Below are 16,383 nucleotides of genomic sequence, written 5' to 3'. Positions count from 1 at the left end.
AGAGGCAGTTTACAAAAAACAAAAAATTGTGAACAAAACAGTGGTTGTCAGAAAGACACCAGTTAGGTACTATTCAACTTTGTCTACCATGAAAATGATCTAAAACTACCTAGTACTCTATAAATTGACCTAAAATGCACTTACAATCATGTTGAAAATCACAAACCAGGTCTCCTCTACAAAGCTATCTAGAGTGTGCATGAGGACACTCCACCTATCAAACAGATCCATCTCTACTGTCATTGCATGGTGTTCTAGATTGAATTATCACCTGAGCCCCCGAAGTAAGCCTGCTGGAATAAATTAACACATTCTCCATGAAGAGACAGAAGTAACCTTACGACCATAAATATGTTGGGGGAGGGCAAATGATGCTGTTGAACTTAACTTTCCTCAATCTTCTTGCTCACCTAATGCTTTTTCTTCTCTGAATGATTCCAACCTCAGGTGTGTACCTTTTACCGAGGAAGCATCAGTTATTCTTCTGCTTGCAACCTTAGATGACTCTCTGCCCCAGCTGAAGAGTTCCTTAGGCCATCTGAAATAAGTGAGCTCATTGTTTCTTTCTTGGGCTGCTTGTTGGATGTCAATTTAATTGTTTGGAGGAGGCATTTTGATCGTGACAAATCCACTACCTTTTCCTTATCCTTGTTTGCATTTGGTGACTTGCAGCTCCGGCATATTCTGGATTTATTAGTATTAATTGCTACAGTAATATAAAAATCAAGAATATTTCAATCCACCAAGAGAATCAACAGCAAAATGAATAGCAACTGGGAAGGACAAAACAATAAGAGCCAAAATCTATAAACTGAAATTTTCTATAAAAAGTAGTCCATATGGCAATTCCTGGTTTATCCTCTCGGCCATCTACAAGAATGAAAACTAAATAGGGCATTGAATTCATTAAGGTAGAACAGCAGTCTACTGGGCAGTGTACATCTAGATTTAAAAAAAAAAAAAAAAAAAAAATCTTTGCATAGATGATGAATTAAAATACGATCTTGCAGACTTGGTGCTTCCTATTAATTTGTACAAATGGAATTCATAAGAAGTTGTTCTGATGAGAATCAAGAATTTGCACGGAGACATCGTAATTTAGAAATTATGAGATTTTAAATAATTAAGAGATATTTGAGAAATTTTATCTTATTTTTATAGATTTTAGATTGTTTTCATTTAGATTTTATCTGGTTTCTATATTGAGAGAAGATCTTGTTTCCATTTTAGAGAAATTTTATTTTGTTTCTATCTTATCTGAGAGATTTTATCTTGTTTCTATATTGAGAGAGATTTTATCTTGTTTCCATCTTAGAGAGATTTTATCTTATTTTCAACTTATTTGGGAATCTATTGAAAGACTTCTATTGTATTGAAGGGCAGCTTGGAATGACAAATTAAAAATCTTAAAATAGACTATTTTTCTTTCTCTTGATTTCTTTATTTTTCTTTCATTTTATTTTTCTTTTTTATTTGATTTTTTGAGTTTTTTTTTGGGGGTATCACATCAATTTGGTATCAGAGCCTTGTCAGATCACTTTCTATGCACAATGCAAATCAATTTGAGATAATTAATCTCATCTTATATAAGGTATTGAACCTTATAACTTCTTCAAATTGTGGATAGCTTCTACGATTGCTTAGATCCTCTTTTTTATTTTATGTTTTCCCAAACCCTCCCCCTAAAAAAAAACTCAAGAAAGCAAATAGGAAAGAAAAATAACATGAAAGAAAAATAAAGAAATCAAGAGAGAAAAAAATAGTCCACTTTAGGGTTTTCAATTTGTCGTTCTAAATTGCCCCTTCAATACAATAGGAGTCTTTAAATGGACTAATAAGATGAAAATAAAATAAAATCTCTCTTGGATAAAAATAAGATAAAATCTCTCTCAATATGGAAATAAGAAAAAATCTCTCAAATAACATAGAAATAAATAAAATCTTTCTAAGATGGAAGCAAGATTTTTTCTCAATATTGAAACAAGATAAAATCTCTCAAATATCTCTCAATTATTCAAAATCTTATAATTTTTAAATTATGACATCTTTGGCTAAAATAAGTGCAAAATTTTTGATTCTCATCATTTTTACCTATAACAGCTTAGTAAATTGGTCTACTGGCAAGAGCCTTTTTGAAATTGTTTATTACTTTAATCCTCATCAATCCATTGACCTTGCTCCTTTACCTCTAGATAATCACTGTCAACTCTTTTGCTCAATATATTCATGACACTCATGCCGATATTCAACGAAAGATTGCAAAGAACATCAAAAAATATAAACTTCCTACCGATGCTCATTATAGGAATGTGGAGTTTAATGAGGATAACTATATGATGGCTCGTATTTGTCTAGAATGTTATCCCAAATATTAGTCCAAGAAATTGCATACTTGAGCTATTAGTCCCCGTTGCATCCTTCGTAAACTTTGATCCAATGCTTACAATTTAGAGTTACCTTTTGATTTAAAATTTAGTCTAGTTTTTAATATTGGAGACTTGTTTCCTTATCGGGGCATATTTGAGCATCCTACTGTGTGTGTAGGTATTCTTACCAATTGCATTACTTCATCTTCAGCACCAGTCCCAGTTCTTCCTTCACTTCTATCGTCGTCACTAGACTATATTGAGCGTAGTATCATTGATGAGATTGTTTCTTCTATTCATGGTGGATTTTAAAGATTTTTGATTAAATGACTGGACCGGCTAGATTCAAATGCTACTTAGGTTTATGAGGATCAGTTATACCATAATTTCTTGTCAGAAACGAGTTCTTTCGAGCTAGAAAAAAATGATGAGAATCAAAAATTCTACACTTATTTTAGGCAAAGATATCGTAATTTAGGAATTATGGGATTTTGAATATTTGAAAGATATTTAAGAGATTCATCTTGTTTCCATCTTAGAGAGATTTTATCTTGTTTGCATCTTATTTGAGAGATTTTATCTTGTTTTCATATTGAGAAAAAAAAATATTTCCATCTTAAAGAGATTTTATCTTATTTCTATATTGAGAGAGATTTTATCTAATTTTCATCTTAGAAAAATTTTATCTTATTTTTATCTTATTTGAAAGTCTATGTAAAGACTCCTATTGTATTGAAGAGGCAGCTTGAAATAAAAAATTAAAAATCCTAAAGTGGGATATTTTTCTTTCTCTTGATTTTTTTATTTTTCTTTCATTTTATTTTTCTTTCTTATTTGCTTTTCTGAGTTTTTTTTTGGTGCCACATCGATTTGGTATCAGAGCACTGTTAGATCATTTTTTGCATACTGTGCAAATCTATTTAAGGTAATTTATCTCGTCTCATATAAGTTATGGTTCTTTCATTGAACTTTGTGACTTTTTTAAATTATTGGTAACTTCTACAATTGCTTAGATGCTTTCTTTTATTTCATACTTCCCTAGATCAAAAAAAAAATTAAGAAAGCAAATAGAAAAGGAAAATAAAATAAAAAAAATTAAGAAATCAAGAGAAAAAAAAAACATCACAGTTTAAAATTTTCAATTTGTCATCCCAAGCTATCCCTTCAATACAATAGGAGTTTTTAAATAGACTCTCAAATAAAATAAAAATAAGATAAAATCTCTCTAAAATGAAGACAAGATAGAATCTCTTTCAATATGAAAACAATATAAAATCTCTCAAATAAGATAAAAATAAAAAAAATCTTTCTAAGATAGAAATAATATTTTCTCTCAATATGAAAATAAGATAAAATCTCTTTAAAATAGAAATAAGATAAAATCTCTCAAATATCTCTCCATTATTCAAAATCTCATAATTCCTAAATTACGATGTCTCCACCTAAAATAAGTATGAAATTTTTGATTCTTATCATTTTTTCCTATAATAGCTTAGTGAAATGGTCTACTGGCAAGAATCTTTTTGAAATTATTCGTAGCTTTAATCCCCGTTAACCCATTGATCTTATTCTTTTACCTATAGATAATCATATTTCTGAGCTTGCCATCTCTTTTGCTCAATATATTCATGACATTCATGTTGATATTTGGTGAAAGATTGTTACGAGCATTGAAAAATATAAACTTGCTATTCATGCTCATGATAAGAATATAGAATTTACTGATGGAGATTGTGTGATGGCTCGTATTCATCCAGAATATTATCCTAAACATTCATTCAAGAAATTGCATGCTCGAGCTACTGATCCCTTTCACTTCTTATGTAAACTTGGACCTAGTGCTTATTATTTAGAGCTACATTCTAATTTAAAATTTAGTTAATTTTTAGTATTATGGATTTATTTTCTTATTGGGGCACATTAAAGCTTCCTACTATGCATGAAGATGTTCCTACCAGTTGCACTACTTCATCTTTAGTGCCGGTCATAGTTCTTCCTTCACTACCATCGTGATCATCAGACCGTATTGAGTACATTATTATTGATGAGATTATTTCTTCTGCTCAAGATGGATTTCAAAGATTTTTAGTTAAATAGCAGGACCGATCAGATTATGATACTACTTGGGTTCATGAGGATGAGTTACACAGCAAGTTCTTGCCAGAGGTTAGTTCTTTCTAGCTGGGAGGAAATAATGTGAATCAGAAATTCTGCACTTATTTTAGATAGAGACGTCGTAATTTAAGAATTGTGGGATTTTGAATAATTGAGAGATATATGAGAGATTTTATCTTCTTTCCATCATAGAGAGATTTTGTTTCATTTCCATCTTATTTGAGAGATTTTATCTTGTTTTCATATTGCGAAAAAAAATTTGTTTCCATCTTAAAGAGATTTTGTCTTGTTTCTATCTTATTTAAAAGTCTATTTAAAAACTTCTATTGTATTGAAGGAGTAGCTTGGAATGACAACAAATTGAAAATCCTAAAATGGATTATTTTTCTTTCCCTTGATTTCTTTATTTTTTTATTTTATTTTCTTTTTCCATTTGCTTTCTTGAGATTTTTTTTTTTCTGGTGCCACGTCATGTTCTCATCTAACATTTGTACAAGAAATAAGCATTCAGGGAAGGTCAAACAAGCAACTATCTAAGCTGTCAATGCACCCCAGGCCCCAAACTTCAGTGTCCCCTTGCAAAGAACAGAAATCAGAGAGAATATAAATTATCATGTAAAAGGGCTTCATCAGATCCACGGAACCCTGAACCACTTCCTGATTCTACGAAAATGGCATCCATCTTTCCTCATGAATAATACCCATATCTGAAAACTAGAATATCAAAAGCCCCCCAGATAAAAAGAGCTACTTTTAATTGTATATATTAGCTGCTCTATAGGAAGGAGGGGGGAACTCTTATGTCCCCATGCAGAATCACTGTTGCCAAAGTCTAAATCCAAAAGTAGTATAGTTAGTCAAAGCAAGATATCATTCATTTGACAGAAAAGCTAAAGGGGGGTTTGGTGACTCAACTTGGATCACCATGGTGATCCAAGATCCTAATGATCCAAATCCTAAGATGATCTAATCTCTAGTGATCTAAGATCACTATGTTTGGTTTGCTATAGTGTAGTGATTAAAGATCTCTAGATGTATACAAGTAACTTATTTGGTATGCTACGGGAATTCAACATTACCGACTACATAATACCAAAAATACCTCCGATATATCTCAAATGAATTTTTTTATGTTATCTACTAAACAAATTGACTAACTATAATATTTATTTAAAAAATGATACTTTAGTTATGGACCGAAGATTAAAAAAATATATAGTATTTAACTAGATATAACTAGAAACATAAACTTCATATAGAAATCAAAAAGAAAAAATGATAAGAAGAGATGGAACAAAAGGAAAGCCCCGTGATTGGGTTGAGGAAATGCCACTTCGAATTATGCTGCTTTGGGAGTTGGGATTGAGAATTGGGGTAGAAAAAAGTTTAGAACAAAACCAATAAACTTTTCCTCTTTTTAATCAGACAGTAAGAGAAAGAAGGATTTCTTTCTCTTTCATGGAGATGACGCCCCAAGTATCAGCATGCGTTACTTCTCTTCCGTGGAGCAGACTCCTCAAGTACCGACCCCATACATGTGGAAAAAAATATCGTAACTAAAAAAATGATTTTCTCTTTTCGAAAATTTCGATTGCGAGGATATTTTAGTTAACGTATTTTAATATAAAATCATCGTAATAGAGTGATGTTGGATACCCGTCCTCAAGAGTAGATTGTTTATCACTGCATTGGACGGTGATTTGAAGAGGGGATGATTTGAAATCACTGTCATATAGGATCACCATGATGCAACTAAATATAGTAATCTCATCATCTCCATCCATATCTCTCTTGACCCCGAGTGGATTATGCATACCAAACGTCCCCTAATGGTAATTTGTTTTGACAAGCAATTCATTTATATGTGATTTTTTTTCAGGAAAGCAGATTTTCAAATATCTAGCTGATTCATCCAAAAGAACAAGAAAATGCAACATAAAACTTTAACAACCAAGAATCTATTCTACCATAAGAAGTACTTCCGTAAACGGTATCCAAAGAGAAAACTATATGATATAAGAGTCCTGAACTCTAATAAGAATCTAGCATATTTTATCTTACAACTAGTACAAAACACAACTACCTACTTAATTCACTCATTTTCATCTCAGTAGTAATTCAGATTTTACCGAGTATTTTGTGCTAGTACAGATTCAAATTAACAAAGAATCTTCAGGCAACTGCCACAAACACAAAGAAAATGTAGTATATAAAATTAAGTATGAAAGTGAGAAGAAAAAATTCCAGCTCACTTGTCTGCACTGTTGGAAGAAGAGCACTTCAGAATGGGCATGCCTTGCCCTGCTTTTTCTTTGTGCTTCTATCAAGCTCCCATTGTAGTACTCCTTGTCTTCCATTCTCAGTCCCATCAACCTCAGATTCCATAAGCACTTCCCCCGGGAGTATCATGAAGCTGTTCATCTTACTGGCATCTGCTCCCATGTCTGTCTTTCCGCTGGAGAAAGATGAACTCCATGTAGTCGGTGGCTAAGAGATCTTATGCGCATCCATCTCAGACCAGAAGACATCATTTCCCATATGCCATCATAAGTCGATACGCCTCGAATGCAGGTATCACGACCTCCAAGGGCCCTCCTTCCACCTCTGTCGTCAGTCCCCGGGGGAATTTACGTCCCATGAGGGAGGTCTTGTGGGTCCAAGTTCCAGTGATATGTTGCCAGAGAAACCTGCCCTATGAGATGAGGGAGGCTACTCATCGTCACGAGAAGTAGGTGATGAAGGTGGAGGTTTGGCCGCTTTAATGACAGTGGTGAGAGGGGAAGAAGAAGCAGCAGCTCCCTGGATTCTAGAAAATGTAGGGTTTTCCAGTCGAGTGGGCTTCGCCATTGCCGTGATGAATCCGATAAAAACAAGCGGAAGAAAAAGAGAACAGTTCTGGGAGTCCAAATGCAGCATCTTAGTTTTCTATTTCAATAACCAATTCAAAAAAAAAAAAAAAAAACTTTTGCCAGTTTTTTTTTCTAAATTTTATTTTGAAGTTCCTTAAGAGATTGATCCAAGAGATCAGAACCCTCAAGGACAAACTCATTCCCATGAGCTGGGAGCACAAGATCAACCTTGGAAAGGTCATGCTGCAAAAATCCATACTTGTTGCTCCAAAAGTTTGTATTGAAAATGAGATTTGAATTACTTGCATGTTCATGGTACTAATAAGCTTTATATACAAGTTAAACTTCTTGATTTTAGGATTAGATATAGTAGAATACAACAACAAAATCTCATAATTTGATACATATACTAAATGTGAATACGACAACCGGATCTCATGATCTTTGGAAGGATATAGATTGGCATATCAAGATTCGGCGTACACTATATAGATATCCAAAATGCTATTACTTACTAATATATCGAGATTCTGCATGCAATATATGGCAGTTGTAATATCTAAGATTCTATAATAGATGAGATTCTAACGATCATAATATAGCTCCTATATTACCATTCCAATGCATCAGATCAATCCATCAACGAAGAAAAAAGTTTTTATTTATCATTGGAACTTCTTCATTACCTCTTATAGGACCACGGATTCATGACAGCCATACCTTTCCTCTCAGCATTGAGACGATTAACGAAATCTATCAAAGAAACCAAGAAAACCACCAAACGAGAGCAAAAAAACAAGATTACGCATTTCTTCTTATCTTAGCTTTCATTTAGGTTATTCTACTGACATATGAGGTGGAGCCCAATGGTGGCCTTCCACAATTGTGCCCGATCCTGATAGGAACCTGAAAGTATTTCCCCCGCCGAATGGACTCACATTAGGGTTGGTAGTCACTCGATCAGGGACGTGGTGCTTAGCCACATTGGATGGCTTCTCCCGACCCTTCGAGTTCAATTGAGGAAGCAATGGAATGGATCGAGTCAAATCGTTCATCTTCGTCTTTGCCTCCCCTTTGGGAGCTTGCCCAAGGACCCGCTTCCTAGTGGCTAGCATCCGTGGCTTGCTGATCACATTCCAATTTGCCTTTCTCTTTGAATGCCTTGGCCACCAGATTGAATGGAACTCGGCGCCTCGTATTTTTGGCTACCATCTCCATCTTCTTTTCCGGCAATAAAAGGACATCTGGAAAAAGGTTTTGAAGATCTCCAATCTCCTCCTACGTGATTTTGCGGGTTTGCCACAATGGCTGCAGTGGCCCTGCACCACCGCTTCCATGATCACATCCTTCCCCCACCGGTGGAGCATGGGGCACTGGCATGAGGACCAGACATGGCCTACCACTAAGGAGAGGGTCTTGAATCGCAAAGGAGCAAGGGAGGTGGTCACCGGTAGTAGCCATTGATTGGAATACCGAAGCGGAACACCAACTAGAAGGATGAAACAGAACAGACGCCCAATAGATGTTCGACCCAAGTGTTTCAGTGAACATGCAAAAAATAAAAGCAGCGAAAACACCAGACGTGTGAAGGGACTTTCGCATGGCGTCTTGATGACCTTTGGAAAGATATCCCATGGTCTCATGTCCTGAAAGCCATTCATTCATGGGTTTTGCTACCATACTCTAAAATGCATTTTTACCCATTCATTGCTGCCCTATCCTTGCCATCTGGTTCAGTATGAACAATTTGGATTTATTAATCAGCAATCGATTTTAGCTGGTTACATGCATAGTTGATACGGCAAATATCTCAAACTTCAGAATCATTTTTATAGTAAAATGAGTAGAAGTTTGCTAATTATATGGAATTATAGAGATATTTTATCAACGCCCTACTCCCTCCTCAACCTTGATTCTCGATGCTCGGTGGGCAATGACAAGGGTGAGGACATGATCTAACCAGAGGACGAGAGCTCGAAGGAGGAGGAGGATTAGGGAAGAGGCTGAGGGCATGGAAGGAGAGGTAGGGGATGTTGAGAATACCCATGATGGCATCATACAGTGGTGACGGGATTGGGGGACTGGGTCATTACTGAGGAGGAGGGGGGTGAGGATGTGGGTATAGGTCATCGTCGACGGTAGAGGAGGAGAGCCAGGAGGGCAAGCAAAAAGCAATACAGCAATACAGGATAGGGAGGGGAGTATGGGAGGAGGGATCCACCACTACGGTAGCTTCACCGCCTAACCTCACTCAAGGTGGCACTAGCTCCATCACCCTTACCAATCTAAAAACGACTCCAGTAAGATCCCTTCTTCCCAACTCCATCACGCCACGACCGCCTTCCCCTTCTGGCCTACTCCGGCAAGCTTCTTCTACTCCCAGCTCCATCATGCCGTTGCCGCCTCCTTTTTCTTTCTGGCTTTGGCAAGGCCCTTCTCCTACTTCCAACTTTATTGCACTAGCTTCTTGCCTAGCTTCGTCGCCCCTTCTACCAAACTCCGTCACGCCATCTCTTTGCCTGGCTTAATCACTGCTTCTTCCTGGTTCTATTGCCCCACTATCCTCCTACTTAAAACTACAAATAGATCGAGTTGACTTGTGGCCCAATCCAATCCGATCTATATAGATCCAACTCAAATCATTTTAAAAAATTCATAGAGCTAGGTTGGATTTTAAAATTTGATCCATTCTATTTTCTAGATCGAATCTGAATTTACTGAATTTTGATCTGACATGACTCGATCCGATCTGATCCGATCCAAACCTAATACAAGAGCCGAATACTCACCTGAACCTGAACCCATCCTTAGTTTCTCTCTCAGCCGCTTACATATTGTTTGGATTGGGGGTACACGGGGGTTCATAAAGGAAAGGAAGGGGAGGGTAAAGAATAAACTTTTGTTTGGCAAAATTTTTTGAGAGGTAAATAAGGGTAGAGAAGGGTTCTCTCAACCCCTTCGTACCCCTTACTTACTCAATTTTCTGTATCCCGATTTGGAGTGTAACGGAGGGGAAGGTTCATGCTTAATTTTTATTTTCCTAACTTATCTTTAATAAAATTTTAAAATTACAACTAGACCATTATATAATCTTTCCAACTGCTGCTTTGCTCTTCGCATAACTCAGAAACTCTATAGCTATTCTTTCGCCCACAGGCGCTCCTCACGCAAATCTGAATATCATGATTTTTGGAAGGCAGATTCTAGTGACAAAAATTTACAATCTTTGTCAAAATATCAGAAACATTAAATAGTACATCTATTAATGAGAAAGGACATATTTATCAAAAATATATATAAAAGTTTTTCTACTCCTCCCTTAACCCCTCTATCCAAACAAAGATAAAATATGTACCATTCTTTATCTTTCTCCTTTCTTTTCAAATAAAGATTCATTAATTCTCTTATCCTTTCCTCCCTTCCCCTCCATTACTCTTCTCTCTCCTCCCTTGTAAACTCTCGTGTACACCCAATCCAAACAGAGACGTTCTTAAAATAAAATAATACTCTCTCTCTATCTCTAATTGCTCTTCTCTCCGTCTTCCAGGTTTCTTCACATTTTAGATCGATCTCCCTCCTCCCTAATGAAATGGTGATGACTTTGATAGCCGGCGAGGCGGTGGCTTTGGAGTGCAGCGCGTGCTTAGTGCTTCATCTCAAAATATACCCTTCTCCAAAATAATGAAAACCCTAGATCTTATGCCTCGGTTGATTTCTTCTCCTCCATCTTCCCTTATTCTCCTCCATCCTCCTCGCTGTGTTTTCATTTCGTCAGCACCTCCTTCGGAGCCCCATTCATCCGTCTCCATCTCCACCTATGGCTACCCTCTGTACCCTCCAGCATCACATAGACATAGTGTACCCTCCTTTCCTCCTGCCTGCCACCGCCCCGGCCTATCCCTCCTTAATCGTCGACTTGTCGTACACTACCGCCGCTATCATCATCGCTGCCGCCCACTTGTTACCACTCATCAGCCACTGCTCTTCACTCCCCCCTGCCATCACCACCCCCTCCGTAGCTTCTCAACACAGCCCCTTCTTCCCTTTGGTGTATATCATTGCCAGCACTGTCCCCCTCTGTGTCCACCTTGAACACCCTCCCAGGGCTCCTCTGCAATGCCATTAAGAACCCCCGATTCCTATGGGCCATCCATCACAATGCCCCCTCCACCAATGGCTGATCGTTATGGCTGATGGATTCTAGTAGCGTGCAGATTATCGATTTGGAGAATACGACTGGATTCCTCTTCAGATCGACCTCATAGATGAGGTTTCTAGTGGCGTTGGTGGCAGAATCCATAGCCACGCTGTCAAGATTGGCAGTGGGATATGAAAGCGGGATGCAGAAGATCGGGCAGTGGGGGCATGGGAATTGGAAGTCATAGGTGGTGGCTGTGGTAGGGCGGGCGAAGGCAACGAGAAGGCAGCTCCAAAATTATTGACATGAAGGTGGGCATAGGGCTAGAATCGCTTCCCTTCCTCCTGTTTGTAGAAAAAAAAACCCATCCGTCCTCCCTCCCAACCTCCATCGAGGAAAAGATATGTGTCGCTAGATGTTTTTAGATCCAAAAAATCTAGTCTTGGAAAGCTTTTTTTTTTTTCATCTAACTATGATTTATTTTTTTTTATTTTTTAGATATAAAAATTTTCAAATTTTTTTTTATTTTTTTTTCAATTTGCAGATCTAAAAATTTTAGTATTTTTTTTCTAGTCTAACCATAATTAGATCTAAAAAAATATTATTTCATACTGACTTTTCATATTGATTTTGTATCATAGAGTCATCGGTATCATATTTTTTAAGATTTATAGATTGTGACATCATTGTATCAACTCGTATCAGACTAATACTATTAGAATACACAAGATGAGCGAAAACAATTTGATATTGCTTACATGCAAGTCCTTAAGATTAAAGGATGCATAAGTCATTCGCTAGAAATTGTGAATGCATTTTCTTGAATTGCATACACTAATATAACAAGATGAGTCAAATCATCTTAGTCTGAAGAAGGATGAGTGCTAAATCAAAGATAACTTATACTTTCATGAAGCACAAAGTGGTTCATGAAATGTAGAAAAAATTTTGGGTATGATCAATTATTTTCTGATCCTTTAGATATATATTACGCTAATTGCTCTGGTTGCTTGCTCTCTAATATTGTTATTGAAATATAATTTGAGTTTTGTTGCGGCTAATCCGCTGGAGCGTCCGACATCGGTGAAGAGCACCTGTAAAAGAAGTCCACATTGATCGGAGTTATGTCAGACGAAAATTCTTCGATGCTTAAGTCAGTGGGGAGTGGGTAAATAGTAAGTTGAATATTAAAATTGACAGAATATCAGTCCAGAAGTGTTTACCAACATTGTTCATTTACCTTCCTTTTATAATCGAGTTGTTGGTAACCATTTGTAACAGTCAGGCATATGGATCCTGCTTATTCTGGTATGATGTAATCATGGGATGGACAGTTAATGTCCATTGATGATCATGGTATGTGACTGTTATGTGCTTTCTACACTGACAGTTTCTGATAAGCCGATTGAGGGTCGGTGATACCGACTAGTAGTCGATGATCCTAATGTTATGTTGGAGTCATCGATGGTATCATCAATGGCATGCCAATAGGATGCTACTATCGATCGAATGCCGACAGGATGTCGCTACCAACTGGATGTCAAGTCATCTTAGTTGGTCACGGCTTGAGTAGACAATCGGTGATAGGTTATTGGTGTCAAATGCTGATAAGATAGTCGGTGTGGTGAATTGTGAACTCCTTCGACCAATTAGACCATTCGATCGGACATCGATCGGCGACACATAGTCGGATGCCGTTGTTGAGTTGAAGATATCGTGCGTCGAGTGTGAATGGGATAGTAGAATCAGTTGTCCTAATAGTTGCCTCCCGCTCTCAAGTTCAATACGACTTGATACGTTGGATGATGGGAGTATCTTCTTTTATGATTGGACATCAAATTTTGCGATTGCTTTGGCTATCCGTATTCATGAATTCTTTGAAAATTGAACTATCATCCACTTGGTCATTTCGTTGATCATCGTATCGAAGGTTGTGCAATCATTATTGGAGTGTCACCTCGAGGAGGCAGTTATTTAATGTTACAGGCGACTAGATGGTGGAGTGATTTGATTCAATTTGATTTCGACCCATTGGTAACTGCCACATGTTCGGAGGTTCTTGGCCCTTGGTGCTTCACATGGATAGTGCCCTCATGTCAAGATTTGGTGATAGGTGCGTCGAATGGTCTGAACGTCGAAGGGTTCGGATGCAACACATGTCAGGATCCGTGAATGTCTCGAGTTAGGCAGAATCATCTCAACCGTTGAGGGGTCTATATAAGGTTTGCCATCCCTATCATTTGGATCTTCTGCTGTGATTGAGAAGCATCCTTTTGTTGCAACAGAGAGTTGAGTACTATGGGTGTAGAGTGCTATTTTCTCCTTCTTCATGTTTTCGAAGTCTAGTCTTGCTTTCAGGTTCCTTCACCTTCCTTTCCTTTCATTGTTTTTTTATCTGTTCTTCTTCTCTTGATAATGGCTTCTAGTAGGGGTAGGAAGGGTAAGAAATCGATAGATGGTCCTATAGAATCTCCTCGAGATAGTCGACTGGGTGATCCGACTGATGATTCCCTTTCGGATCCGAATGTGGAAGTTTCTTTCTTGTCCAAATCTAATGTTACTCGACTCCAGAGGTAGTACCGCATCTCGAAGCAGTTTTGACTTTCAGCACCTAATCCGAGTGGTCAGATGAATTCTCCTCCTCCAGGCCAGGTATCAGTTTATGTGGAGGACCTCAGAGCAGGTCTTCGCTTCTGAATTTTGGAGTTCATCTGAAATCTGTTCGATTATTATGGGATCTGTCCAGCTCAGTTGGTGCTGAATGGTATTCGACTTATTATCTTTTTTGCTCTGCTTTGCCATCTTATCCCGACCAACCTCCGTCTGTCATTGTTTCGGGCATTTTTTATTCTCCGACCCCACCCAAAAGCCAGGGGTTGGTGGTTTTTTGTTCTGAGATAGGGTCTTCGACTTATCTCTGACCTTCCTTCTTCCATCCATCGGTGGAAGAATGAATTTTTTTTCACTTCTTCTCCATCGGCTTAGGATTTTCTCTTTTCATGGGAATATCCCAGGTTAGGTCTGAATGACATCGATCGGGTAGATGTTGGGGATCGAAAAGACTTCCTCCGATTGAAGGACATGGAGGTTCCTGAACAATGGGAGCTGTTGATAGAGCAGTACTTGTACAATATCGGGACTTGGTCTGGTTCTCTTCGTAGGTGTAACTTAGTAAATTTTGTTGCTTTTCATTTGTCAATTTAATTTCAAAATTGCCACCGAGTCATCACTTTTCTTTGCAGGCATGAGGCTGCTGTCAGCGGAAAAGATTCAGCAATGGGCTATTGTAGGGAAAAGGCCTGGTGGTGCAGGTCCATCTTGAGAACCGAAGAAGGCCCAACTCGACATGTCCTTAATAGTCGGCCCTTCTGAGACACAAGTAGATCCTGTCGTTGCCTTGTCAGTTCCTGAAGTCCAATTGGTTGCCGACATTTCTCCGATAATTCCAACAACAGCCAAGGCTTCAGCGGGTGTTCATGGTGATAATGTCATGGTCGTTGAACCACCCTCGATACCGATGACATCTTGGGTGCCTTCCACATTACATCGATCTTTCACTCCCAATTGGTTGTCGGCTTCGATCGATCGGTCATCAGCTCAAGATCATGGGAAGGTGCCATAACTTTTCGATGGCGCAACTAGCGGAGATGTTCCTAAGGGCTTCATGGAATATTTCAACATCCAGGTGTCTGAAGGCAAGTCTGCCTTGAGCAACCCAAGATTGGCCAGGAAGCTCATAAAGGCTGCACTTCTTCCGATGAACTGAGAGAACAGAAAAGATCGGACCGTGTCCAAGATGTTTTCTTTATTTTATCTTGTTCTCCTTACTGTAAGTTGATATTCTCTTATCTATCCATTTTTTGTTCATTGATTTTTGTGATTCTGACTTTTTCTTTTCTTTTCAACTGGCACACGATATGTCGTCACTGGAGCGAGGGTATCAGAAGTTTGCAGATCTTCATCGGATGTGGTCCGATAAAGTAACGGCCGCAAACGTCAAAAAGGATGCCACCATACGGGCAGTGGCTCAATTGGAGGAAAAGCACCAAGAAGAGACCTCCAAATTGAAGATTGAGTTGGAGTCAATAAAAGCTGAACTGGAATCTGCAAGAGCCGAGTTGGAGATGGCTCAAAAGTCTGTCAAATTTCATGAGGCCCAGGTTCAGCAAAAGAAAGGGACTATCAAGCGAGTTAGGAAAGAGCATGATGATGGTCTCCAACAGTTAGGGAAGCTGTAGAAGCTGCATCGGGCCACCGAAGAGCAGTTGGCACTGACCAATGTAGAGTCAGCTGCTGCGAAGGAGTCGGTGAAGGCTGCTCAAGAAGCTTTAAGTCGGGCCATCCAAGACTATAAGGAGTCTGAGGACTTTGAAGAAGCAGTCCTCAAAGGTAGCCATCAAGCTTATTGGGTTGGGTTCAAAGATTATCGAGAGGCAATCATTGCACTTTATCCGAACCTCTATCTGAGCAGCATTCAAGTTGAGGCTCCGGAAGACACTGCCTCGACTGCTGAAGAAGAAAATGTGCCTACTGCTGAGATAGTTCTAACATCTGCTGAGAAAAAGCCGGCTATCGGGATCCAAGAGACTGATGTAATGGCGGCGACTGGAGAGACAGTCGATGGAAGGGAGTCAGTGTAGCTCTTCCTTTATTTTTGTATTCAGACCTTGGTCCGCTTTTTGTAATCTCTTTGATTTTTTACAACAATGAAAGTAAATTTTTCTAAGTGTTGAACTTCTGGCATTTTGTTTTTCATTATAAATGACCACTGTTAATGCAGTCGAATGTCAATCAGATTGCCGATTATCAATCGATAAACCAAATGACATTCTATAGTCATAGTTGTAGAATTTGTCTACTAGCTTGGTATTAGCCGGATATAAATTTTTCTAAGTATTTGATAGACAGGGGTTAG

The 16,383-nt window shown here is 38.1% G+C and overlaps 1 pseudogene; it reads right to left on the bottom strand.

The window, feature by feature from the left end:
- Positions 1-217: 217 nt before the first annotated feature.
- LOC140852407 (uncharacterized) lies at positions 218-8,973 on the bottom strand (annotated as a pseudogene).
- Between the last annotated feature and the right edge of the window lie 7,410 nt (positions 8,974-16,383).

Source organism: Elaeis guineensis, chromosome 11 (assembly GCF_000442705.2).
Source record: "Elaeis guineensis isolate ETL-2024a chromosome 11, EG11, whole genome shotgun sequence".
NCBI classification, from domain to species: domain Eukaryota; kingdom Viridiplantae; phylum Streptophyta; class Magnoliopsida; order Arecales; family Arecaceae; genus Elaeis; species Elaeis guineensis.
Note: the sequence above shows the minus strand (reverse complement) of the source record. Positions and strands in the feature narration are given on the sequence as shown.